Source organism: Panthera pardus, unplaced genomic scaffold, assembly GCF_024362965.1.
Source record: "Panthera pardus isolate Hobbes unplaced genomic scaffold, ASM2436296v1 HiC_scaffold_13, whole genome shotgun sequence".
Classification (NCBI taxonomy): domain Eukaryota; kingdom Metazoa; phylum Chordata; class Mammalia; order Carnivora; family Felidae; genus Panthera; species Panthera pardus.
In genome coordinates, this window is record NW_026526688.1 from 85,709,123 (window position 1) to 85,737,004 (window position 27,882).

At 38.3% G+C, this 27,882-nt stretch overlaps 1 protein-coding gene across 1 annotated transcript in view; it reads left to right on the forward strand.

The window, feature by feature from the left end:
• Positions 1-6,070: 6,070 nt before the first annotated feature.
• CLGN (calmegin) overlaps positions 6,071-27,882 on the forward strand; it is a 57,007-nt gene continuing 35,195 nt past the window's right edge. The window contains exon 1 of the mRNA XM_019420056.2: positions 6,071-6,183. The gene's annotated coding sequence lies outside the window, so the exon portion shown is untranslated. The remainder of the gene's footprint in view (positions 6,184-27,882) is intronic.

The window sequence follows — 27,882 nt, forward strand, 5'->3', positions numbered from 1 at the left end:
CCTTGAGTGCCAAAACTTTACATATTTAGCTCAGTATCACATACCAACATATAAAAAGAATATGAAAGATGAACTGTTCACATGTGTCCATTTCAGTCTCTCCTTTTAGAAAAGAAGAAGCAATATGTCAAGTATATTTCAGTGAATCTGGGTTAGGGTGGTTGGTGGGGGGAGAAGAAGAAAAGACATTACATGGATGTTACCTGTGGCAGATGCTAGAAGAAAAAAAAGAGAGAGAAGTTGAAGAGAAGCCTTAAAGATTCAACACAATAACTGTTGCCCTTAATGAAATGATTCCAGAACAGAGAATTTTGGCAGTCAACACAAAGCATTTCCAGAAAATGTTGATAGTGTAGCCAGGAGAGACACCCCCAGTTTCCATCCCCATCTCTTCTGCCCAATTGCTGGATGTTTGGACCGTTTCACTCCTCACCCATGGTCCCTGGACTGAGGTGTCTGAGAAAGGGGTGATTTGGAGAATCCCTGACACTCATCTGGGATATAGCAGAGCAAATAGTGCTTATTGGCTGTTTTGGGCATTGTTTTATAACATTCATACTGATTGCTTTTAAAAGTCACTTTCCCTCAAGCATATGTATGAAAGCATATGATATATTTATGCCCTTGGCTCAATATAACAGATGAGTTTGTAGAAACCACATTCAGACACATTTCTACTGAAATCTTTTTTTTTCCCCCCTCAAACACTACTTTTGAAGTAAATAGAAGCTCTGCAAACTTTGGAGACATGATAGGTAAAATTCCCTTTTACAAAAAATTCCAGTATTGAGATAAGCTACCAACAACTGCACTATTTACCATTGAAGTAAACAGTAACACGGTAATATAACCAATATTAGCAGTAATAGTAAATGTGACTACACTCTTGGGGAGAGGGAGAGAGTTAACCCTCTACCAACATAGGTGTATAAAAGTATCTCAGGGTTGGTTGTACACTCTTAATATGGACCATCCACCCTGTGGCAGAATTTCAGTAATTATCTGGGCAGGCATTTTCCTATGAAAACGAGTTACTTTTTAGATGTTGTGTTATTAATTAATAGCCAGTCATAGGCAACAAATTATGAGGAAGTTTATGTGAGCTGATAGGTTTTTGTTTTGCTGATACTAGTTTTCTTTCTAAAAGCCCAGATAAAATGAGGATTTCTTAGAATGCAGTTTACCAAAATTGATGTGAGTAGAGACAAAGTTTTAAAAAAAATTTTTTTTAAATACGAAATTTATTGTCCAATTGGTTTCCATACAACACCGAGTGCTCATCCCAATAGGTGCCCTCCTCAATGCCCATCAACCACTTTCCCCTCCCTCCCACCCCCCCCATCAACCCTCAGTTTATTCTCAGTTTTTAAGAGTCTCTTATGGTTTGCTTCCCTCCCTCTCTAACTTTTTTTCCCCTTTCCCTCCCCCATGGTCTTCTGTTAAGTTTCTGAGGATCCACATAAAAGTGAAGACATATGGTATCTGTCTTTCTCTGTATGACTTATTTCACTTAGCATAACACTCTCCAGTTCCATCCACGTTGCTACAAAAGGCCATATTTCATTCTTTCTCATTGCCAAGTAGTATTCCATTGTGTATATACATCACAATTTCTTTATCCATTCATCAGTTGATGGACATTTAGGCTGTTCCCATAATTTGGCTACTGTTGAAAGTGCTGCTATAAACATTGGGGTACAAGTGCCCCTATGCATCAGCACTCCTGTATCCCTTGGGTAAATTCCTAGCAGTGCTATTTCTGGGTCATAGGGTAGATCTATTTTTAATTTTTTGAGGAATCTCCACACTGTTTTCCAGAGCGGCTGCACAAGTTTGCATTGCCACCAACAGTGCAAGAGGGTTCCCGTTTCTCCACATCCTCTCCAGTATCTATAGGCTCCTGATTTGTTTATGTTAGCCACTCTGACTGGTGTGGGGTGATATCTCAGTGTGGTTTTGATCTGTATTTCCCTGAGGAGCAGTGAGTTGAGCATCTTTTCATGTGCCTGTTGGACATCTGGATGTCTTCTTTAGAGAAGTGTCTATTCATGTTTTCTGCCCATTTCTTCACTGGATTATTTGTTTTTCGGGTGTGGCGTTTGGTGAGTTCTTTATAGATTTTGGATACTAGCCCTTTGTCCGATATGTCATTTGCAAATATCTTTTCCCATTCTGTCAGTTGCCTTTTAGTTTTGTTGATTGTTTCCTTTGCAGTGCAGAAGCTTTTTATCTTCATGAGGTCCCTATAGTTCATTTTTGCTTTTAATTCCCTTGCCTTTGGAGATGTGAGACAGAAAGTTTAAACCAATAAATTTTCATAGAAGAAATAGAGAAATTTATTGAGAAATTATAAGCACAAAGAGCCACCAGGCCCAGATGATTGCACAGGGGAACTTAGCTCCTAGAAACCAGATAGTCCCAATGTTTTAACATTGTTTCAGAGTATAGCAAATAAAGGAAAATTCACAAATTCTTTTAATATGTAAGTATAACATGAATACCTGGTCCTAATAATGAGAGCACAAAAAAGAAAACCACAGACCTATACCATTTATGACAATTGATGCAAAAATCTTAAATGCAATATTAGAAATAAACTCCCAAGCCACGTTAAGAAAACAACATACCATGTCCTGGTTTTTTTAATACCAGAGGTGCAAAAATCTGGATAGGATTCTTACTAATAGGTCTAAGGAGAAGAATCAAATGATTACCTCCATAGATGCTGAAAAAAGCCTTTGAAAAAAGGCAAGACCTATTTTCAATAAGAATATTAAAGAAAATTGCAATGAATGGATACTTTCTTAACATGATAAAATTAAGGGCCAGATAAAAAACACATATGAAAAATGCATGTCTAAAAGTATGTCTAAAAAATTACTTGTTTATATGAAATTAGAATCTCATGGGGTGTTGTGTATTTTAATTTGCTAAATCTGACAATCATAAATACAAGGTATGTACCTCAGTCCTAAAAATGGTTCTTTATTTAATGGGGAAACACTGGAGGCATTTCTACTAACATCAGAAAACAGAGCAAATGATCCCCTGCTATCTTCAGGACTGTTAAATTGTTCTGGCAATGTTAACCAGTGAAATTTGATAAGAAAAAAAGATTATAGACATAAGAATTGGAAAATAAGTAAAATTCTGTTTGAAGAAGTCAGGGGACTTAATCACAAAACTAATTCAAATAAAATAATTTAGCAAGGAATCAGGATATAAATTTGGCATTCAAAAATTATTAACTACTTGGGTGCCTGGGTGGCTCAGTCATTTAAATGTCAGACTCTTGATTTCAGCTCAGGTCATGATCTCAGGGTCATGGGATCAAGCCCCACGTCGGGCTCTGTGCTGGACATGGAGCCCGCTTGAGATTCTCAGATTCTCCCTCCCTCTACTTCCCCCTCCCCCACTCCTGCTCATGTGTGCACTCTCTCTCAAAAAAAAAAATTACATATATATATATGTATATATAATATATATATATAAATGAGTAACTTCTTAAAAGTGAAAATAAATCCTTAGATTATGTGATGAATGAGAAAATCTCTTTTATAATAGCAGTGAAAAAGATTCAGGAACAAACCTAGGAAGAAATGTACAAAACCAGGAAACGGTTTGAAAGTGATGGAAATATCCTGTATTTTGATTGTGGAAGTGATTTCAAAGGTGTATACATACACCTGTCAAATTGTAAACTTTAAATGAATGATATTTATTGTATGTAAATCTCAATAAAGTTGATCTAAAGGTAAACTACTGTGTAAAACCTATATGAGGAAGGCTATGAAACTCTCCTAAAGATGCAAGAGGAGACTCAAGCAAATAGACCTCTCTCTTCTTGGACAGGATATCTCATCAAAATATTAGTTCTTCCTAAGTTAACTAAAAATTTTATTGTGATTCCAATAAACACGCGAACAATCCTTTTTTTCCTGGGGGTTGGCATATTGATATTCAAGTTCATATGGAAAAAAAACCCATTCAGGAATATCTAGAAAAGCACTGAAAAGGAAGTGCTAAGAGGGCATCTGAAACAACCAGATACTAAAACATTTTTCAAAGCCTCTATAATTAAAATAGTGTGATACTTTGTGCTAGCACTACACAGATCAGTGAAATAGAATCAAAAGTCCAGAAATATACCCAAGTAAATATGGATATTTAGTAAATGATAAAAGCAGTATCTTAAATCACTGGGCAAAGAGATATTCTGATGATATTGGGGCAACTGGATAGCCATTTAAAGAAATATTTACATGTTACAGAAAAATAAACTTCAAATAATAAACTTATAATAAAAAAGTATAATAAATAAAGTATAATAGTATGATAGTATAATAAAAAACTATAATAAAAAATAATAAAATTATATAAGTTTAAAATATAGATGAACCTGGAGTAGGGAAAGCTATTCAATGACTCAAAATCTGGACGCAATAAAAAGGAAACATTGTCCTTATGCATAAAAATTTATCCGACCTCACAAGTAAAAATCAAAACCAGGGCAGGCGCCTGGGTGGCTCAGTTAAAGTGCTGGATTTTGGCTCAGGTTGTGATCTTGCCATTCCAGAGTTCAAGCCCTGTGACAGGCTCTGTGCTGACAGTTTAGAGCCTGGAGACTGTTTCAGATTCTGTATGTACCTCTTTCTTTCTCTCTGTCCCTCTCCTGCTTGTGCTCTCTCTTTCAAAAATAAACATTAAAAAATTTTTTTAGGGGCGCCTGGGTGGCTTGGTCGGTTGAGCGTCCGACTTCGGCTCAGGTCATGATCTCACGGTCCGTGAGTTTCAGCCCCGAGTCGGGCTCTGTGCTGACAGCTCAGAGCCTGGAGCCTGCTTCCGATTCTGTGTCTCCCTCTCTCTCTGACCCTCCCCCGCTCATGCTCTCTTTCTGTCTCAAAAATAAATAAACGTTAAAAAAAAAAAATTAAAAAAAAATTTTTTTTTAATTGAAACTACACTGAGATATCAGTCATGACGTTGACAAAAATTCAAATGCTTGACAATGCATTCTGTTGGGTAAGGTTATGTGGAAAATAAACACTCTCATACACTGGAAATACAAAATGATAGAAGTCCTAAGGAGAGGATTTGGTATGTATAAGAAAACTACATAGCATTTAAAACCACATTGAGACATCATTGATTGGTCTCTAGAAAGACTAAGATTGACCATACTATGCAATAGTGAAAATGTAGTGTAACTGGAATTCTCATACATTCTGGTGGGGATGTAAAACAGCCATTTTGGAAGCTTGTTCAGCATTTTTTAAAACAGTTAAACATATGCCTACTATACATCCCAAACATTCTAATTCAGTCAAGATTTGCTATAAAATATTAGCAAAATGTGTATGATCCACTATCAATGAGGCAAGGAAACTTGAGATTCAATACTACGTTTATGTTGTATTTTTAATTTTGGTGTGTTTGGTTAAAAGTACAGACTATGAGAGAGATGCGCCTGGATTTAAACCCTATTTCCACCATTTGTTAATCATAGATTCAGGCAAGTAATTATCTTTAGTTCCTTCACCAGGGTTGTGATGGTTAAATAAAATAATGTAAAACCCCTGGAGTACAGAGAACACAATAAATATTAGCAATTTCAGAAAGAAAATAATGTGTTACGTTCACATTTAATACGTCTATACTTAACCACACACCCACACGAAATAGGAAGCCTCCCTGCTGAGCACAACGACCTCTCAACATCTAGAACTCTAGGAAAGGCCTGGGGTACTAACTGGACACTGTTCAAAAATGTGAGTTATATAAAACTCAGGATCCATTTATGTGCAATAGCAGGCACTACCCCTCTGATTGCAGAGAGGGCAGGGAGGAGAAACTCTTTGGGCTAAGAGGGAGGAATTCGTGCCCGGCCAGCCCACTTCACTCCTGGCCCGCTGAGCGGGCGCGAGGCCCAAGGGCGCGCCTTACGGTTGGGCCCCGCAGCTGCAGCCTAGCCTAGCTGGGCAGCGCCCCCTCCGCGCCAGTTGAGCCTCCACGCAGGTGCGCGCGGGCCGCCGCCGCCTCCCTGCCTGCGGCCGCTCGCGCATGCGCAGTTAGCAGTCGCTTCTGGGCGGCCGCCGGCGGGATTGGTCTGGGGAGACACGGGGACCAAGTGGCAGCGACTCGGACATCTGAGCTGCCACTGCTGAAAACGGGCCCGCAAGACAGGTGCGTGGGCAGTACGCCACTTTCCTACTGCCCTTTGCGCTCCGGCTAGAGTGAGGAATCGGAGTCATTGCATTTACGCCCAGGGCGGGGATTCCTGGGCCGCACACCTTTCTTTGGCAACCCGCCAGGCTGAACTGGTTGGGGCCAGGTGAGGGAGTGGTTCTTGAGTTCTGGGATGGAGGTGCCCCGAGCGAGGTTCTTGGGTGGGCTGTCCTGTCCTCGGGAGGAGAAAAGCCACCAAGGGCGGCGGGAGTTGATGCCACATCGGGTCCGTTGGGTCCTCGCGAACCGCGGTGTCCACCTGCTGCGCTGAGGCGGGGGCTGGGGCGCCGAGGAGGCTGGTGTTCTCTGCCTCCAAGGCTTGCGCGGCCCCAGCGAGCCGAGTCCGTTATTCCAGCGGTTACCATTTCAGCCCCATTCCAAGCTCGAGCCCTGGTGCGCGCTCCCGAGGGATGTATGGAAGGCCCGGGCGTGTCAGGGCGCGGCTCACCCCACCCACTAGTTTTAAAATCGTGAGCAAAAACAAAAAAGGCTCAGTTTACGCAATTCCCAGCTTTGTAAAGACGAACAGATTCAACCCTCTTGGCAGTGGTGGCCTTTAATTCCTGGCCACTCCCTAGATGCGCTGCTTGGAGCCCGGTGTGTGCCTCCAGGGACTGAGCAAAAGAGTTGGGTTGAATCCAGTGAAGCCCTAATTACTATAGACTCATTATCGCCTAAAGCCTGCTTACGATCAATCAAGACATTTTAGCTGATATTATTTTAGCATCGCCCAAGTAACAAGAAGGCATTTGCTTGGGATTTAAAATCAAGTGTCAATAAAGCTCAGAAGAGGAGGGGGTGGTGCAAGGAGCGAGAAAGTAAATTGAATGGCCATGGGAAGAAGTCTCAAATTAGAAGTTAATTTATTTTGAAAATTTTGCTGCATAAAAGCCATCAAAACCCTGATGTAGTCGTAAGATTTACTTAAAAACTTTTTAAGAGGGGCGCCTGGGTGGCTCAGTCGGTTAAGTGTCAGACTATGGCTCAGGTCATGATCTCACGGTTCGTGGGTTCTAGGCCCGCATCCGGCTCTGTGCTGACAGCTCAGAGCCTGGAGCCTGCTTCTGATTCTGTGTCTCCCTCTCTCTCTGTCCCTCCCCTGCTCACACTGTCTCTGTCTTTCAATAATAAATAAACATTAAAGAAATTTTTTTAAGAAAAAAATTCTTAAAGTTTTTACATCACTCTATGTCATTTAATCACTCGAGGTATCCTTCCTTTTGGTCACCTTAAGTTGGCCTCTCTTCACTTTACAGTTTTGCCTTCATATTTAATTGGTTTGGTCTTCCAGTACCATGTAGACCTATCCCTGATGCCTTGGAACGAGATAATCGATATTAGGGTTACCTGGGTGGCTCAGTTTGTTAAGCTTGGGACTCTTGATCCCCGCTCAGGTCATGATATCATGGTTGGTGAGTGGGCCCCATCTCTGGCTCTGTAATGACAGCGTGGAACCTGCTTGGGATTTTCTGTCTCCCTCTCTCTCTGCCCCTCCCCGCCCCTCAAAAATAAATAAACATTACAAAAAAATTTTTTTTAATGTTTTTACTTATTTTTGAGACAGAGAGAGACAGAGCCTGAGCAGGGGAGGGGCAGACAGAGAGAGAGACACAGAATCTGAAACAGGTTCCAGGCTCTGCGCTGTCAGCACAGAGCCCGACGCGGGGCTCGAACTCACAGACTGTGAGATCATGACTTGAGCTGAAGTCAGACACTTAACCAACTGAGCCACCCAGGCGCCCCATAAATAAACATTTTTTAATTAAACAAAGATAATTATATTATCTAGTTGATAAAGTTAATTGTGTATGAATGATGCAAGTATGTTGATGGATCTCTAGAAATTGAACAGTGTTATAAGTTAGCCTTACTGCTTTTCCGGACCGAGTTTTAGTGCTCTTAATTAGAAAGCTAGAATTGTCCACTTTAATAGACCTTTAAATCATGTAGTTTAACTCTTTCACTTGGCAAAATGAAAAACAAAACAAGCCCAAAGCAGTTTTAACCTCTTGCCTTTTTAATAATAGAACTAGAAGCTTGGTGTGATAGTGCCAAGTTCAGTGTATAACTTTCTGTTGTATCATCTTGTAGTTGGGTTCCTCCTGAAGCTACAGGACAACTAAGACTTTAAAAATAGTGACTTTGAAACACCACTTTTGAGGCATACCAGTGTTGGGGGAGTCCTCAGTGAAGCTGAACAGCAGAAGGGCCTCTCAGTTATAAGATACAGCATACAGAAAAGTATTAATGTGTTACAGAGTTGAGTGTTGGAGAGAAAGAAAGGAGTTTGAAAAGGACAGAATTTATGCTGAGCACTACGAAGAACTACTGTACATTTTTATAAACAGTAAGACTTGTTTTCGAAAACTCATGCTAGAGAGAAGGTAGAGAGGATAGATTTGGAGATTGGCAAGACTGGAAGTGAAGAGGCAAAGTGGGAGTTTGTTGATCCTCTTCAGAAATGATAGGTTCCTAAATCAGGCTGTGTCGTGGGGATAGACTGAGGCATTTAAGAAATGCCCAAATGCGTTCAGTTGCTAATGACATAGGGGATCAGTAAGAAACAATAGTCTTATGATAATGGCAAAGTAATTTGATTTAGCTGACTGGAGGTATGGTTAATGGAAGCAGAGCGTTCAAGAGATAAGAGAAGCAGATTTGGGTGGAAAGCCCACGTTCAAATTAGCAGAAGCTTTGGGACACCCTTGAAGATGGATAGTGATTTGAAATCAAGGAGTGCTTGGGAAAAAAAAAAAAAGTTACAAACAGGGAGTGGGGGGAGGCAAACCACAAGAGACTCAAATACAGAGAACAAACTGAGGGTGGATGGGAAGGTGGGGGAGACGGGAAAGTGGGTGATGGGCATTGAGGAGGACACTTGTTGGGATGAGCACTGGGTGTTGTATGTAAGCCAACTTGACAATAAATTATATTTGTAAAAAAAAAAGGAGTGCTTTTTGAGCTGAGGGTAAGATTTGGGAGTCCTTACCTAGCTTTTATAGGTAGAAATCAAGAGTATATATAATGTAAGAAGAGAGCCTGGGGATGGAACCCTAAGGAATAGCAACATTTACAGAAGATTGGAGAAAGTGCCCATGAAGGGGGCAGAGAAGATGAAGAGAATCAAGAATCAGGAACAGGGACATAAAAACCAAGGGAGGAGATGACTCCAAGAGGAAAGCAGTCAGGAGAACAGTAGGCAATAGAATTAAAAATGACTTTGTTAGTAACATCAGTTTCAAAGAAGTTGAATCAAGAAGCTCAGGAATGATAAAAGTATTAGTTTTCATTGCTGCCAGAACTGATCCCACAAATGTAGGATCTTAAAGTAATACAGATTTATTTTCTCACGGTTCTATAGGCCAGAAGTCTGACACAGTCTCACGGAGCTAACATCAAGGCGTAGGCCAGGCATCACTGTTTACTAGAAGCTCTGAGAAAGTTCTGCTTCCTTGTTCATTCAGGTTGGTGGCAGAACTCTGTTTCTTGTGGCTGTAGGACTAAGGTTCCTGTTTGTTGACAGTCAGCTGAGGGCTGTTTTCAGCTTCTAGAGACTATTCACATTGCTTGGCTTACGGCCCCCTTCTCCGTCTACAAGGTCTCTCTGGTGGGTGAAGTTCCTCTTACTCTTCAAATCTCTTCTACCCATCTCTCAAGGGCTGTCTCTTCTACTTTTAAGGGCCCATGTAATTAAATTGGGCCCACCTGGATAATCCAGCATAGTCCCTCTATTTTAGGGTCAGCTAATTAGCAACCTTAATTCCATCTTTAAAGCCCTTTTTGCTATATGAGGTAACATTCACAAGACCCAAGGATTAGGGTGTAAATATCTTTGGGGGGGGGGGGTCATTATTCTGTCTAACGTAGGAAAGTAGAAGTATTAACAGTTAATGAAAACATACCTTCTAGCTTTGTTAAGGAGAGGAGATACCTAGATACATTTATGTTATCTGGCATGTAATAATTATAGTTCTGATAGTAAGCCAATTATCTTCTTAAATGTCTTAAAATTTATATGAGCACTGTAAAATTTTAAAGGGTCATAGTAATGTAAGGTATTACCATGAAGTTGTTAGTTTTTATATTTTTATATAGGCTTAAGCTGCTTTAAAATCTTTGCTGGAAAGATTTTAAAAGCCATTTAAACTATATATGCGTAAGTCATAGTTTGGATACACATAAAAAAAGGATTTTCAAGTATAAAACCCACAGAAACCAAAATATATGTCTAAAGGATGGAAGAGAAAATATTTAACTTTATATTTTATAGGCCTAGAACTTTATTTTTTTAATAGTTATTTAATTATTATTTTTGAGAGAGAGAGGGAGCACAAGCAGGGGAGGGGCAGAGAGAGAAGGTGACACAGAATCTGAAGCAGGCTCCAGGCTCTGAACTGTCAGTGTAAAGCCCAATGCGGGGCTTGACCCATGAGCAGTGAGATCATGACCTGAGCCGAAGTCAGATGCTTAACTGATTGAGCCACCCAGGCACCCCAGGCCTAGAACTTTAATGTCATTTGTTCTAACTTAGAGCCTGAGTAAAAGGAATGTATAGCCTGAAACTAGACCTAACTTTGAGTCTTGCCCCTTCTATTTAGTGGCAGTCTGTATTCTTAGGTAAGTTACCTATCTCCTTGAGCCTTGCTTTGCGTATGTATAATGGGATGCTAACGCCTTCACCACAGAGTGCTGCAAAGACTAGAATGAACGTTTGTAAAATAGTATGTACTCGAGACAGCACTTCGTACTCTTCTTGCTCCACTCTTCCCCTTTCAGTTCCTTCATCATGTGCTGCTGCTTCCTTTGTCCTTGGCCTAGGGCAATCACCCCTCTCTATCCTTTACATCACACCTTAAATGTAACTTTCTCAAGGAGGCTTTCTCTGACCTTTCCCCTACTATGCAAATTCAGTTTCCCAGTTACCAACTCTTAGAACTTATTTACTTTTATTTTTTTTTAAGATTTTATTTTTAAGTAATCTCTATACCCAGAGTGAGGCTCGAACTCACAACCCTGAGATCAAGAGTCTCATGCTCCACCATCTGAGTCAGCCAGGCACCCCAGAACTTATTTACTTTTCTGTATTATAGTTTACATGTAATACCTGGGTTATTCGTTTGATGTCTGCTTTCCATCCTAGACTAGAAGCTCTTTCAGATCAAGGGCTTTCTATGTATGTTTTGCTAATTACTGTAAATTCAGCATCTAACATAGTTCCTGGCACATAACTGGCAATCATAAATAGTTGTTAAATGAATTTGTGAATGATGAATTTTATTGTCTATTGGCTAACCTTCCCTGAATTTCTGGACACATCAGCAATCACGATTAATAAATCCCTGATGCAGCTTATTCTGAAGCATGCTCATTTCTTCTGTGAGAAAATAACTGCATTTCAAATGGAGTCTTGCAGCTTCTTTGGAAGAAGGCTGCCTTCTAAGATGCCGCTATTACCTGCCTCTCTACCTCATTTGTGATCTTTCAAAGTGAATTTTCTATGTGTTACATAGAAAACTCTAAGAATGCCCTCTAATTTTGGTGAGAATTTGTCCAGTTTTATTTCTGTGATATGGTAACACAAAACCTCTTAATTTGATCTTTTTGTTCACTATCTTTCCTAGTAAATTATGAATTGGGTTGTTAAAATGCTGTCTGTAGCAAGATTCTGAAATAACTCATAAGAAGAGATATTTCTTAATAGATATAGAACTTAAAAATATGATTAATTTCCCCATATTAAATTAGATCATAGAATTGCAAACTTTCTGGACCATTATCTCTTTTCTCTATGGAAATACGTTTGCTGTGTTAAGTTTTACCAATGTTCTAACAAACTTTAGGAGGCCAATGTTAGAAGTGTTGACATAACTATTTTTCTCTCAAGACAATAAAGACATTTATTATGTAGGGATTCAGTCCATAAATTTTTCTAGCAGTTAATTCTAAAAGAGGATTTTTCTCTTTAAGGATCTCGTAGACTTTTGTAGACAATGAAAACTCCCTCATTTTATTTTTGCTTTCCTCTAATTGTGTAAAAATCTTTTTGCTAAATTTATTGCCGCGTACTGCCTCAACAAGAAACTCATCCTAGTTTGTTGCTTACTAACGTCTAGTCCCTTTGCCACCTGACTTTTTTTTCCCCCTCTTACATATGCATTCATTCATTGATTCTATACACATGTATCTGTTCCTATCACATGCCAGCACTCTTGGGTACTGGGAATACAGAAATGAGAAGGAGTACCAGTCCTCAGCAACTTTTGTCTGTTTTTTTTTGTTTTGCATGATACCTCAAGCTATTCTTTGGAACTATGTAGAAGTAGTATAAATCCTAAATACATAGGTAAGTATATTTTTATAATATTTATATAAACATTATTTTGAAAATGAACCTGGTATAACCAAAGTAATATAATTATATCCAGGATTTCATCTACGTTCATTTCATTAATCTCAGACCTTCGTACTTTCTCACCTTCTAGGATCAGATCCAGACTTCTTGAAATGTTTTGTAGTACTGCAGTGTCCGAACTCCCAGAAAGTTGTATTTTCAACTATTATTTCTGCTCTTATGGTTCTTTTTCTACTATTGTGCTGTATTGCTTGAGGTATTTTCATTATTTCTAGGTTTTTCTGATTTAGACAAAAAAAATGCCTGGTGTTAGTTAAAAGTATGTATTAGTCAAGGTAGTGCTCCAATAGAAAATAAAACTATCTCAGAGACCTAACACAATTTCTGGTTGTGGGCATTCTGGAGGAGTGTGCCAACTTGACTGAACCACAAGGTGCCCAGGTACGTTTAAACGTTATTCTGGGTGTGTATGTGAGGGTGTTTTTGGATGAGGTTAAAATTTGAGTGACAGGCTGAGGAAAGCAGATTGCTCTTCCCAGTGTGGGTACTTCATCCAGTCAGATGAAGGCCTGAATTGAACACAAAGGCTGACCCTCTGGTGAGGAAGAGGGAATTCCTCCTGCCTGACTGTTTGAGCTGGGACTTCAGTCTTTTTCTGTCTTTGGACTCGAACTGAAACATTAGTTGTGTTTGCGTCCCGAGCCTGCTGGCTTTCAGGCTTGAACTTTTACCATTGACTTCTGGCTCTCAGGCCTTCAGACTCAGACTACAACTATGTCATTGGCTTTTCTGGGTCTCACCTAACGCCAAGGAAAATGTAGTCCAGTCATGTCCCTTGAGCATGGTGATCAGCCAACAATGTCTCTCACGCTTTAAAACAATCATTGGGTATCCTGTGATTGTTTTTTGTTTTCGTGCTGTAGCAGCAGCTACCTTCGATGTGGGAGTGAGCATTACTTCAATACCAGTAAACGAGCTGCACTTTATAATTTGTGACTGTGGGTTCACGGTGGAGATTCTTTCAATAGGGCTTTTAGGTAATGTTGCTGAAACTCTTCGAGGTAGATCAGGCTGCTTGGTCTTGGTTTCAGAGATGAGCGAGAATGGCATCTCATACTTGGCCAAAGTCACATGTGCTGTAATTTGTTATTGAATCAGTGCAGAAGCAGTGCAGAGAACATACATGAGATGATGGGTACATGACAATAGATGGATTTCTCTAGGGCCTCCCTTCTACCTTATGAAGGCACAAATACTATTTAGTGATTTCAGCAGTCTGTGTGGAGTAAGGAATACACAGGAAGCTTAGAGCCCTGGGCCTACAATTTTTTATATGTTTATAACCGGGGGCAGAGGGGATAGTATTAGCATTAAATGTTTTACCTTATACCATATAAACAAGCGCTGGCTACACTAAAATCGTATAACCATTTAAATCAATAAGGAAATAGAGGACTTGAACAACACTATACACCAATTGGACCTAATAGACATATACAGAACACTCTATCTGACAACAGTAAGAAAAATTAATACCAATCAATTGAAATAAATATTAATATCAGTCTTCCTCAAACTGTTCCAAAAAATCAAAGAGGAGAGAATACTTTCAGAGTCATTTTATGAGGACAGTATTACTCAGACACCAAAGCTAGGCAAAGACACTACAAGAAAAGTACAGACCAATATTCCTGATGAATATTGATACGAATACATTATTTTTCTTTTTTTTACACTTACTTATTTATTTTAAAAGAGACAGAGATAGTACAAGTTGGGACAAGGGCAGAGACAGAGGAAGAGAGAAAATCCTAAGCAGGCTCCACACTGCCAGTGTAGAGCTCAATATGGGGCTCGAACTCATGAAACCGTGAGAGTATGACCTGAGCTAAAACCAAGGGTCAGACACTTAACCAAGTGAGCCACCCAGGCTCCCCAAAATAATTATTTTTTCTTAAGTATACATGGAATATTTTGTAGGATAGACCATATGTTAGGCCAAAAAACATATCTTAATAATTTTTTTAAAAACTGAAATCATACATGGTATTTTTTCCAAATTATAATGTAATGAAATGAGAAATCAATAGCAGAAGGAAACCAGGAAAATCCACAAATATGTGGAAATTAAACAACACACTCTTAAACATACCAAAAGGCCAAAGAGGAAATCATAAGGAAATTAGAAAATATCTTGAGATAAGTGAAAACAGAAATGCAACATAGAAAATATCTTGAGATAAGTGAAAACAGAAATGCAACATACCAAAACTTATGAGATACAGTGAAAGTTTTGCAAAAAGGGAAATTTATAGCTGTTGATGTTTACATTAAAAAATAAAGATCTAAAATTCACAACCTAACTTTACACCTTAAAGAACTAGAAAAACCAATACTAGAAGAAGGAAAGAAATAATAGAGATTAGGTGAGAGAGAGATAAATGGAATAGAGAGTAGATAAGCAATAGAGAAAATCACTGAAACTAAAAGTTGGTTTTTTGAAAAGATCAACAAAATTAACCAAGCTTTAGCTATACTGAGTAAGAAAAAAAAGACTCAACTAAAATCAGAAGTGAAAGAGGGGACATTACACCTGATTGTGTAGATATAAAAAGGACTGTAAGAGAATACTATGAACAATTATATGCCAACATCTGGTTAATCTAGATGAAAAGGATAAATTCCTAGAACATAGAATCTATTAAGACTAAATCATGATGAAATAGAAAATCTGAACAGATCTATAACTAGAAAGGAGATTGAATCAGTAATCAAAAACCTTCCAACAAATAAAAGCCTAGGAGCAAATAAAGTCTATTTGTCTAGCAAACATTGAAAGAAAAATTATTACCAATCCTCCTCTAATTCTTTTGACAAATTGAAGAGGAAGGAACACTTCCAAACTCATTCCATGAGGGTAGTGTTACCCTGATACCAAAGCCAGACAAAGAAACTACAAGAAAACTACAGACCAATATCCCTAATGAATGTTGATGCCACAATCCTTAACAAAATACTAGGAAACAGAATTCAGAAGTATATTAAAAAGATTATACACCATGAACAAGTGGGATTTATTCCCAGCATGCAAGGATGTTTCAACATACGAAAATTAATCAATGTACTATAACACATTATCAAAATGGAGGGGGGGGGGGGACATGATTATCTCAGTTGATGCAGAAACAGCAATTGACAAGATTCAGGACCTTTATATGATGGACACTCAAACTATGTATAGAAAGAAACTACCTTTAATAGTAACAACATAATAAAGGCCGTATGTAAAAAGCCAACAGCTAACACCATACTCAATGGTGAATGACTGAAAGCTTTTCCTCTAAGAACTAGAACAAAACAAGTATGTCTGTTTTTGACACTTCTATTCAACATATTATTGGGAGTCCTGGCAGGAGCAATTAGGCAAGAAAAAGAAATAAAATTAAAAAGGAAGAAATAAAATTTATTCATAGATAACATGATGTTATATGTAGAAAAAAACTTAAAGACTGAACCAAAAAAAATGTAAGAACTAATAAAGGAATGATGGTTTCCAGGGGTTTGAGGGAGGAAGAATGAGAACATTGTTGCTTAATGGTATAGAGTTAATAGCTGTACAAGATGAAGAGAGTTCTGGAGATTGGTTATACAATGGTGTAAATGCACTACTGAATTGAACAGTTAAAATTGGTTTAAATGGTAGCTTTTATGTTGCGTATTCTACCACAATTAAAAACATGTCTTTACACAAATTAGTTACTTGTGTTTTGTGGTAGTACCCCATTGTCAGGCCTCTCAAAGTTCCAGTACAGACCTGGCCATATTTTACCACTTCCTTTGAGAAATGATATGTGACAAACTTCATAGTTTTTTTTGAAGCTTGATGATATATTGGTACCATAGTGTGATATCTTTCAAGTAATACTGTGACCATGATTTTTTTTTGACAGAGAGAACGTGCAAGTGAGCAAGGGGCAGAGAGAGAGAATCCAAAAGGGGAGGAGGGAGGGAGGGAGAGAGAGAGAGAGAGAGAGAGAGAGAGAGAGAGAGAGAGAGAGAGAGAAAATTGGGGCTCACCTGGAGCTCATGTTTTACCCAAAGTGGGGCTCATATTCACCCAAGACAGGGCTGGAGCTCTGTGAACCGATGTGAGACTCTTACTTGCAAACTGGGAGATCATGACCTGAGTCGAAGTCAGATGCTTAATGACTGAGCCATCCGGGCGCCCCTGACCTTCATGATTTAATTCTCAGTTGTGCTGGCGCATCATTGAATAATAATAGAGCACTCAAGAATTAAACAGAAACTATTAGGTCTATATTGCTGATTTTTTAAAAAAAGGAATGAACAGCAGCAACAACCTTGAACTACATCATTTTTAAATGGAGACTATTATCTATAGAACTGCATTGGCTACAGAATGGTTTGTGACCAATAGCAATTTATTTTTAAGTATTTCACTCTGTAATAAGGTCATGTATTCATTTCTGGGTAAATATCTTAATAACTTAATACTAATAACCTAAATTTGAGAAATTTTCAAGAATTTTGAAAACATATGCTGTTACTATTTTTGTAATTTCTTTCTGTTGCTTTATCAAAAGGCATATAATAATGCAGTGGGATAAGATTAAATTTAGAGGTAGCATGGTATATTAATGTACAGTTCTAGATTCTGATCTTGTTTCACATTTTCAACCCATGTGACTTTGACCAAGTTTTTAAAATCTGTTTTCAATTTGTAGATGGGAAGTAATAATGCCTATCCTATTCACGTCCTGGGCTGCAGAGATTAATTTGGCTTCTCCCTTTATGCAAATGCATGATCATAGTCCTAGAACTTTAGAGAAGAGACAGATTTTAAGATAAAAGATTTTCGAAACTTTTTTTCATGAAGCTTTGCCAACTGTTTATTTCTGAAGGGAAGTTAGGAAGAACTATAATATAGAAAATAGAATGGGGATTGCCCTGGTTGATGTGAGAATAGGATTCCAGAGAGAGCACTGCGTGCTTGGTTTCACCTTAACTTTTCCCAACAGCCCAATACACCAGAGCTCAAACAAAGCACTTAGAATATTTTTTTCGACAAACTATTAGGAAACTAAAGTGTGTTTTAATTTTAAAGGAGGAGATATGGGCCACCAGTGATACTAATGTTCGTTATTACTATTATTTTATGCATTTCTGTTTTACTCAAATAGTAACTCAAGCAAAAGACTTTACTACATTATGTAAATATGCAAGGCTTGCAAAACTTTAGAACAATGAAGCTTTTAGAATTATTATAATTTTTTAAAATGTTTATTTATTTTGAGAGAGAGGGAGAGAGAGCACGTGTGAGCATGCATGCATGCATCAGGGAGGGGCAGAGAGAGAGAGAGAGAGAGAGAGAGAGAGAGAGAGAATCCTAAGCAGGCTCTTTGCTGTCAGCACAGATCCCAATGTTGGGCTTGATCTCATGAACCATGAGATCATGACCTGAGCCAAAATCAAGAGTTGGCAACTTAACCAACTAAGCCACCCAGGCACACCTGAAGCTTTAGAATTATTAACAATTAATAAGCAATTTGCAGTGCACTCATTTCTCTGCCAATAAGTACAAAAAAATTTAAATAAACCTACCTATGGTTATTGAGTCCAATTGATCTCTTTAAATTTACTTTCTCAGTTACATCTCTTTTTTATGATTCAGAGAGTTCTCAAACTCTTCCAACAAATAACAGCATGCATCATTTTTTGTGTTGTCTTTGTCCATAAAGATGGTGGTATTGACACACTTTTTAATATAGAATATTCCTATTGTAAATTGGTGTCATTAAAAAAAAAACACACATTTTTCAAAGTAAGCTTTAGTGTTATATTCAGTGTCCCTTAGAAGAAATCAAGGCCAACTGGCCCACATATTCACATAAAGTTTTGATCTCATTAGAGAAAGTTCTTTTTTTTTTTAATTTTTTTTTTTTCAACGTTTTTTATTTATTTTTGGGACAGAGAGAGACAGAGCATGAACGGGGGAGGGGCAGAGAGAGGGAGACACAGAATCGGAAACAGGCTCCAGGCTCCGAGCCATCAGCCCAGAGCCCGACGCGGGGCTCGAACTCACGGACCGCGAGATCGTGACCTGGCTGAAGTCGGACGCTTAACCGACTGCGCCACCCAGGCGCCCCTCATTAGAGAAAGTTCTAATCACAAGTCAGTGAAACCAGAAGCTGGTTCTTTGAAATGATCAACAAAATTGATAAGCCTCTAGCAAGACTCAGTAAAAAAATAAAGAAGATAAACAAAATTACTAATGAAAGAGGAGAAATAACAACTGACACCACAGAAATACAAACAGTGGTAACAATATTATAAAAACCCATATGCCAACAAATTGGACAACTTAGAAGAAATGGATAAATTCCTAGAAACAAATATGTAGCCTACCAAGACTAAAACGGGAAGAAATAGAAAATTTGAACAGACTAATTACCAGCAGTGAAATTGAATCAGTAATCAAAAAACTCCCAACAAACAAAATATAGTACCAGATGGCCTCACAGGCAAATTCTACCAAACATTGAAAAGTCTTTTTTTTTTTAAGTTTATTTATTTTGAGAGAGAGAAAGAGAGTGTGTGAGCAGGGGAGGGGCAAAGAGGGAGAGGAGTTAGAGAACCCAAGCAGGCTCTGCACTAGCAGTGGCAGCATGGATCCTGGAGCCCGACATGGGACTCAATGCAAGCTGGACGTGGGGCTGGATGCGTGGCTTGAACCCACGAGCTGTGAGATCTTGACCTGAGCCAAAACCAAGAGTTGGACTCTTAACTGACTGAGCCACCCAGGTGCCCCAAATTCTACCAAACATTTAAAGAAGAGTAATAGCCCTTCTCAAACTATTTCAAAAAATATAACAGGAAGGAAAACTTCCAAATTCATTCTATGAGGCCAGTACCACCCTGCTACCAAAACCAGATAAAGACACCACAAGACAGAACTACAGGCCAACATCTTTCATAAATATAGATGCAAAAATCCTCAACAAAATATTAGCAAACTGAATTCAAGAATATATTTAAAAAAATAATACACCATGATCAAGTGGGATTTATTCTTAGGATGCAAGGGTGGTTCAATACTTGCAGAACAATCAACATGATAACGTCACATCAATAAGAGAAAGGATGAAAACCATATCATTTCAACAGATGCAGAAAAATAATTTGACAGAGTACAACATCAATTCATGATAAAAAAAAAAAAAAAACCTCTGCAAAGTAGTTCTAGAGGGAACATATCTCAAAATAATAGAGATTTTATATTAAAAACCCATAGCCGACACAGTGCTCAATGATGAAAAACAGAGCTTTCCCCCTAAGGTCAGGAGCAAGACAAGGATGTTCACTCTCACCACTTTTATTCAATGTAATACTGAAAGTTCTAGCCACAGCAATTAGACAACATAAAAAAATAAAGGGCATCCAAAATGGTAAGGAAGAAGCAAAACTTTCAGTATTTGCAGGTGACATGATAACTATATATAGAAAACCTGAAAGACTCCACCAAAATCTACTAGAACTGATAAATGAATTCATTAAATTTGCGGGATACAAAATCAGTGTATAGAAATATGTTGCATTCCTATATGCTAATAATGAAGCAGCAGAAAGTGAAATTAAGAAGACCATCCCATTTACAATTACACCAAAAACAATAAAATATCTAGGAATAAACATAACCAAAGAAGTGAAAGACCTGTACTCTGAAAACTAGAAAACATTGATGAAAGAAATTCAGTATGACTCAAAGAAATGGAAAGACATTCCATGCTCATGGGTTAGAAGAACAAATATTGTCAAAAAGGCCCTATACTACCCAAAACAATCTACAGATTTAATGCAATCCCTATAAAAATGCCAAGAGCGATTTTCACAGAACTAGAAAAACAATCTTAAAATTTGTACGGAACCAGAAAGGACCTCAAATAGCCAAAACAACCTTGACAAACAAAACAGGAAGTATCACAATTCCAGACTTCAAGTTATATTACAAAGTGGTAGTAATTAAAACAGTTTGGTGCTGGCATAAAAATAGACACATTGATCAATGGAATAGAACAGAAAACCCAGAAATAAATCCACAGTTATATGGTCAAGTAATCTTTAATAAAGAAAGAATGAATATATAATAGGAAAAGTCTTTTCAACAAATGGTGTTGGGAAAACTGTAGAGCCACATGCAAAAGAATGAAGCTGGACCATTTTCTTTCACCATACACAATAACAAACTCAAAATGGATTAAAGACCTGAAACCATAAAAATTCTTGAAGGGAGTATAGGCAGTAATCTCTCTGACATCAGCTATAGCAACATTTTTTCTAGATATGTCTCTTGAGGCAAGGGAAATAAAAGCAAAAACTATTGGGACTACATCACAATTAGAAGTTTCTGCACAGTGAAGGAAACTAAAACTAAAAGGCAACCTACGGAATGGGAGAAGATCTTTGCAAATGACATGTGATAAAGGTTAGAATCCAAAATATACAAAGAACTGATACAACTCAACACTCAGAACACAATCTACTTAAAAATGGACACAAAACATGACAGACATTTCCTCAAAAAAAGACATACAGATGGCCAACAGACACATGAAAAGATACTCTGTATCACTCATCATCAGGGAAATGCAAATCGAATTACAATGAGATATCATCTCATACCTGTCAGAATGGCTAAAATCAAAAATACAAGAAACAAGCATTGGCAAGGATGTGGAGAAAAAGGAACCCTTTTGCACTGTTTGTGGGAATAAAAATTGGTGCAGTCATTGTGGAAAACAGTATGGAGTTTCCTCAAAAAATTAAAAGTAGAACTACCCTATGATCCAGTAATCACACTACTGGGTATTTACCCCTAAAACACAAAAACACTACTTCATGGGATGTAGCCAAACCATGGAAACAGCCCAAGTGTCCCTTGATGGATGAGTGGATAAAGAAGTTGTGGTATATATATACAATAGAATATTACTCAGCCATAAAAAGGAATGAAATCTTGCCATTCGCAACAACACTGATAGAACAAGAGAGTATTATGCTGAATGAAATAAGGCAGTCAGAGAAAGACAAATACCATGTGATCTCACTTGTGGGGAATTTAAGAAACAAAACAAAAGAACGTAGGGAAAAAAGAGAGACAAACCAAGAAACAGGCTTTTAACTATAGAGAACAGATGGTTACCAGAGGGAAGGTGGGTGGGTGGATGGGACATATAGGGGATGGGGATTTAAAAAAAAAAGAAAGGTTCTAATTAGTTGGGCTAACTATATGGGAAAAAACTTTTTATAATGTTTATTTTCTAAGAACAACTTTATTAATACAGTATTTGTAATTTCAAGTTCACTTGTTTAATGTGTAAAAGTCAATGGGTTTTAATATACTTAACACAGTTATGTAACCATTACCATATCCAATTTTAGAACATTTTCATTACCTCCCCCAAAACCTTACCTCCCTTAACCCTTTCTTCCAATTCCTTTCCCTAGGCACTCACTGAATCTATTTTCTGTTTCTATAAATTTACCTATTTCTTTTCAATGGGATCATACAATATGTGGTCTTTTATTACGGGCTTCTTTCACTCAGCATGTTTTTTGAGATTCATCTATCTTGAACATATCAGTATACCATTCATTTTTATTGCTAAGTAATATTTTATTGTATAGATAGCCCATATTTTGTCTAACCATTAGTAGATGGATATTTGTGTTGTTTGTAAATTTTGGCTAATTATGAAAATGTTTCTTTAAGCATCCATATTTAAGTTTTTGTGTACATATATGTTTTCGTTTCTCTCTGGCAGATACCTAGTAGCGGAATTGCTAGGTTATAGGGTAATTCTATTTTTAACATTTTAAAGAACTGACATACTATCTTCCAAAACTTACATCATTATACATTCCTACCAGCAATGTATAAAGGTGCCAGTTTCTTTATATCCTCTCAGCAGTTGTTACTTTCTCTTTTTGATTATAGCCATTCTGGTGGATGTAAATTGCTAATCTCATACCAGTGTTTCTAAAGCGGACCAATGTAGGTCTATAGAAACGTTCTGAAAGATCTAAGAGTTCTAAGAATTTACTTTTATTTTTATTTTTATTTTTTTCAATATATGAAATTTATTGTCAAATTGGTTTCCATACAACACCCAGTGCTCATCCCAAAAGGTGCTCTCCTCAATACCCATCACCCACCCTCCCCTCCCTCCCACCCCCCATCAACCCTCAGTTTGTTCTCAGTTTTTAAGAGTCTCTTATGCTTTGGCTCTCTCCTACTCTAACCTCTTTTTTTTTTTTCTCCTTCCCCTCCCCCATGGGTTTCTGTTAAGTTTCTCAGGATCCACATAAGAGTGAAAACATACGGTATCTGTCTTTCTCTGTATGGCTTATTTCACTTAGCATCACACTCTCCAGTTCCATCCACGTTGCTACAAAGGGCCATATTTCATTCTTTCTCATTGCCATGTAGTACTCCATTGTGTATATAAACCACAATTTCTTTATCCATTCATCAGTTGATGGACATTTAGGCTCTTTCCACAATTTGGCTATTGTTGAGAGTGCTGCTATAAACATTGGGGTACAAGTTCCCCCATGCATCAGTACTCCTGTATCCATTGGGTAAATTCCTAGCAGTGCTATTGCTGGGTCATAGGGTAGGTCTATTTTTAATTTTCTGAGGAACCTCCACACTGTTTTCCAGAGAGGCTGCACCAGTTTGCATTGCCACCAACAGTGCAAGAGGGTTCCCGTTTCTCCACATCCTCTCCAGCATCTATAGTCTCCTGATTTGTTCATTTTGGCCACTCTGACTGGCGTGAGGTGATATCTGAGTGTGGTTTTGATTTGTATTTCCCTGATGAGGAACGACGTTGAGCATCTTTTCATGTGCCTGTTGGCCATCCGGATGTCTTCTTTAGAGAAGTGTCTATTCATGTTTTCTGCCCATTTCTTCACTGGGTTATTTGTTTTTCGGGTGTGGAATTTTGTGAGCTCTTTATAGATTTTGGATACTAACCCTTTGACCGATATGTCATTTGCAAATATCTTTTCCCATTCCGTTGGTTGCCTTTTAGTTTTGTTGGTTGTTTCCTTTGCTGTGCAGAAGCTTTTTATCTTCATAAGGTCCCAGTAATTCACTTTTGCTTTTAATTCCCTTGCCTTTGGGGATGTGTCGAGTAAGAGATTGCTACGGCTGAGGTCAGAGAGGTCTTTTCCTGCTTTCTCCTCTAGTGTTTTGATGGTTTCCTGTCTCACATTCAGGTCCTTTATCCATTTTGAGTTTATTTTTGTGAATGGTGTGAGAAAGTGGTCTAGCTTCAACCTTCTGCATGTTGCTGTCCAGTTCTCCCAGCACCATTTGTTAAAGACACTGTCTTTTTTCCATTGGATGTTCTTTCCTGCTTTGTCAAAGATGAGTTGGCCATACGTTTGTGGGTCTAGTTCTGGGGTTTCTATTCTATTCCATTGGTCTATGCGTCTGTTTTTGTGCCAATACCATGCTGTCTTGATGATGACAGCTTTGTAGTAGAGGCTAAAGTCTGGGATTGTGATGCCTCCTGCTTTGGTCTTCTTCAAAATTACTTTGGCTATTCAGGGCCTTTTGTGGTTCCATATGAATTTTAGGATTGCTTGTTCTAGTTTCGAGAAGAATGCTGGTGCAATTTTGATTGGGATTGCATTGAATGTGTAGATAGCTTTGGGTAGTATTGACATTTTGACAATATTTATTCTTCCAATCCATGAGCAGGGAATGTCTTTCCATTTCTTTATATCTTCTTCAATTTCCTTCATAAGCTTTCTATAGTTTTCAGCATACAGATCTTTTACATCTTTGGTTAGATTTATTCCTAGGTATTTTATGCTTCTTGGTGCAATTGTGAATGGGATCAGTTTCTTTATTTGTCTTTCTGTTGCTTCATTGTTAGTGTATAAGAATGCAACTGATTTCTGTACATTGATTTTGTATCCTGCAACTTTGCTGAATTCATGTATCAGTTCTAGCAGACTTGGTGGAGTCTATCGGATTTTCCACGTATAATATCATGTCATCTGCAAAAAGCGAAAACTTGACTTCATCTTTGCCAATTTGGATGCCTTTGATTTCCTTTTGTTGTCTGATTGCTGATGCTAGAACTTCCAACACTATGTTAAACAACAGCGGTGAGAGTGGGCATCCCTGTCGTGTTCCTGATCTCAGGAAAAAAGCTCTCAGTTTTTCCCCATTGAGGATGATGTTAGCTGTGGGCTTTTCATAAATGGCTTTGATGATGTTTAAGTATGTTCCTTCTATCCCGACTTTCTCAAGGGTTTTTATTAAGAAAGGGTGCTGGATTTTGTCAAAGGCCTTTTCTGCATCGACTGACAGGATCATATGGTTCTTTTCTTTTATTAATGTGATGTATCACGTTGATTGATTTGCGAATGTTGAACCAGCCTGCATCCCAGGAATGAATCCCACTTGATCATGGTGAATAATTCTTTTTACATGCTGTTGAATTCGATTTGCTAGGATCTTATTGAGAATTTTTGCATCCATATTCATCAGGGATATTGGCCTGTAGTTCTCTTTTTTTACTGGGTCTGTGTCTGGTTTGGGAATCAAAGTAATACTGGCTTCATAGAATGAGTCTGGAAGTTTTCCTTCCCTTTCTATTTCTTGGAATAGCTTGAGAAGGATAGGTATTATCTCTGCTTTAAACGTCTGGTAGAACTCCCCTGGGAAGCCATCTGGTCCTGGACTCTTATTTGTTGGGAGATTTTTGATAACGGGTTCAATTTCTTCACTGGTTATGGGTCTGTTCAAGCTTTCTATTTCCTCCTGATGGAGTTTTGGAAGCGTGTGGGTGTTTAGGAATTTGTCCATTTATTCCAGGTTGTCCGATTTGTTGGCATATAATTTTTCATAGTATTCCCTGATAATTGTTTGTATCTCTGAGGGATTGGTTGTAATAATTCCATTTTCATTCATGATTTTATCTATTTGGGTCATCTCCCTTTTCTTTTTGAGAAGCCTGGCTAGAGGTTTGTCAATTTTGTTTATTTTTTCAAAAAAACCAACTCTTGGTTTCGTTGATCTGCTCTACAGTTTTTTTAGATTCTATATTGTTTATTTCTGCTCTGAACTTTATTATTTCTCTTCTTCTGCTGGGTTTAGGCTGTCTTTTCTGTTCTGCTTCTATTTCCTTTAGGTGTGCTGTTAGATTTTGTATTTGGGATTTTTCTTGTTTCTTGAGATAGGCCTGGATTGCAATGTATTTTCCTCTCAGGACTGCCTTCGCTGCATCCCAAAGCGTTTGGATTGTTGTATTTTCATTTTCGTTTGTTTCCATATATTTTTTAATTTCTTCTCTAATTGCCTGGTTGACCCACTCATTCTTTAGTAGGGTGTTCTTTAACCTCCATGCTTTTGGAGGTTTTCCAGACTTTTTTCTGTGGTTGATTTCAAGCTTCATAGCATTGTGGTCTGAAAGTATGCATGGTATGATCTCAATTCTTGTATACTTATGAAAGGCTGTTTTGTGATCCAGTATGTGATCTGTCTTGGAGAATGTTCCCTGTGCACTCGAGAAAAAAGTATATTCTGTTGCTTTGCGATGCAGAGTTCTAAATATATCTGTCAAGTCCATCTGATCCAATGTGTCATTCAGGGCCCTTGTTTCTTTATTGACCATGTGTCTAGATGATCTATCCATTTCTGTAAGTGGAGTGTTAAAGTCCCCTGCAATTACCACATTCTTATCAATAAGGTTGCTTATGTTTGTGAGTAATTGTTTTATATATTTGGGGGCTCCGGTATTTGGCGCACAGACATTTATAATTGTTACCTCTTCCTGATGGATAGACTCTGTAATTATTATATAATGCCCTTCTTCATCTCTTGTTACAGCCTTTAATTTAAAGTCTAGTTTGTCTGATATAAGTATGGCTACTCCAGCTTTCTTTTGGCTTCCAGTAGCATGATAAATAGTTCTCCATCCCCTCACTCTCAATCTAGAGGTGTCCTCAGATCTAAAATGAGTCTCTTGTAGACAGCAAATAGATGGGTCTTGTTTTTTTATCCATTCTGATACCCTATGTCTTTTGGTTGGCGCATTTAATCCATTTACATTCAGTGTTATTATAGAAAGATACGGGTTTAGAGTCATTGTGATGTCTGTATGTTTCATGCTTGTAGTGATGTCTCTGGTACTTTTTCTCACAGGATCCCCCTTAGGATCTCTTGTAGGGCTGGTTTAGTGGTGACAAATTCCTTCAGTTTTTGTTTGTTTGGGAAGACCTTTATCTCTCCTTCTATTCTAAATGACAGACTTGCTGGATAAAGGATTCTCGGCTGCATATTTTTTTCTGTTCAATACATTGAAGATCTCGTGCCAATCCTTTCTGGCCTGTCACGTTTCAAAAGAGAGATCAGTCACGAGTCTTATAGGTCTCCCTTTATAAGTTAGGGCACGTTTATCCCTTGCTGCTTTCAGAATTTTCTCTTTATCCTTGTATTTTGCCAGTTTGACTATGATATGTTGTGCAGAAGATTGATTCAAGTTACGTCTGAAGGGAGTTCTCTGTGCCTCTTGGATTTCCATGCCTTTTTCCTTCCCCAGTTCAGGGACGTTCTCAGCTATTATTTCTTCAAGTACCCCTTCAGCACCTTTCCCTCGCTCTTCCTCCCCTGGGATACCAATTATGCGTATATTATTTCTTTTTAGTGTGTCACTTAGTTCTCTAATTTTCCCCTCATACTCCTGGATTTTTTTATCTCTCTTTTTCTCAGCTTCCTCTTTTTCCATAACTTTATTTTCTAGTTCACCTATTCTCTCCTCTGCCTCTTCAATCTGAGCCGTCATTGTTTCCATTTTGTTTTGCATTTCGTTTAAAGCGTTTTTCAGCTCCTCCTGACTGTTCCTTAGTCCCTTGATCTCTGTAGCAAGAGATTCTCTGCTGTCCTCTATACTGTTTTCAAGCCCAGCGATTAATTTTATGACTATTATTCTAAATTCACTTTCTGTTATATTATTTAAATCCTTTTTGATCAGTTCATTAGCTGTTGTTATTTCCTGGAGATTCTTCTGAGGGGAATTCTTCCGTTTGGTCATTTTGGATAGTCCCTGGAGTGGTGAGGACCTGCAGGGCACTTCCCCTGTGCTGTGGTGTATAACTGGAGCTGGTGGGCGGAGTCTCAGTCAGACCTGACGTCTGCCCCTGGCCTACCACTGGGGCCACAGTCAGACTGGTGTGTGCCTTCTCTTCCCCTCTCCTAGGGGCGGGAT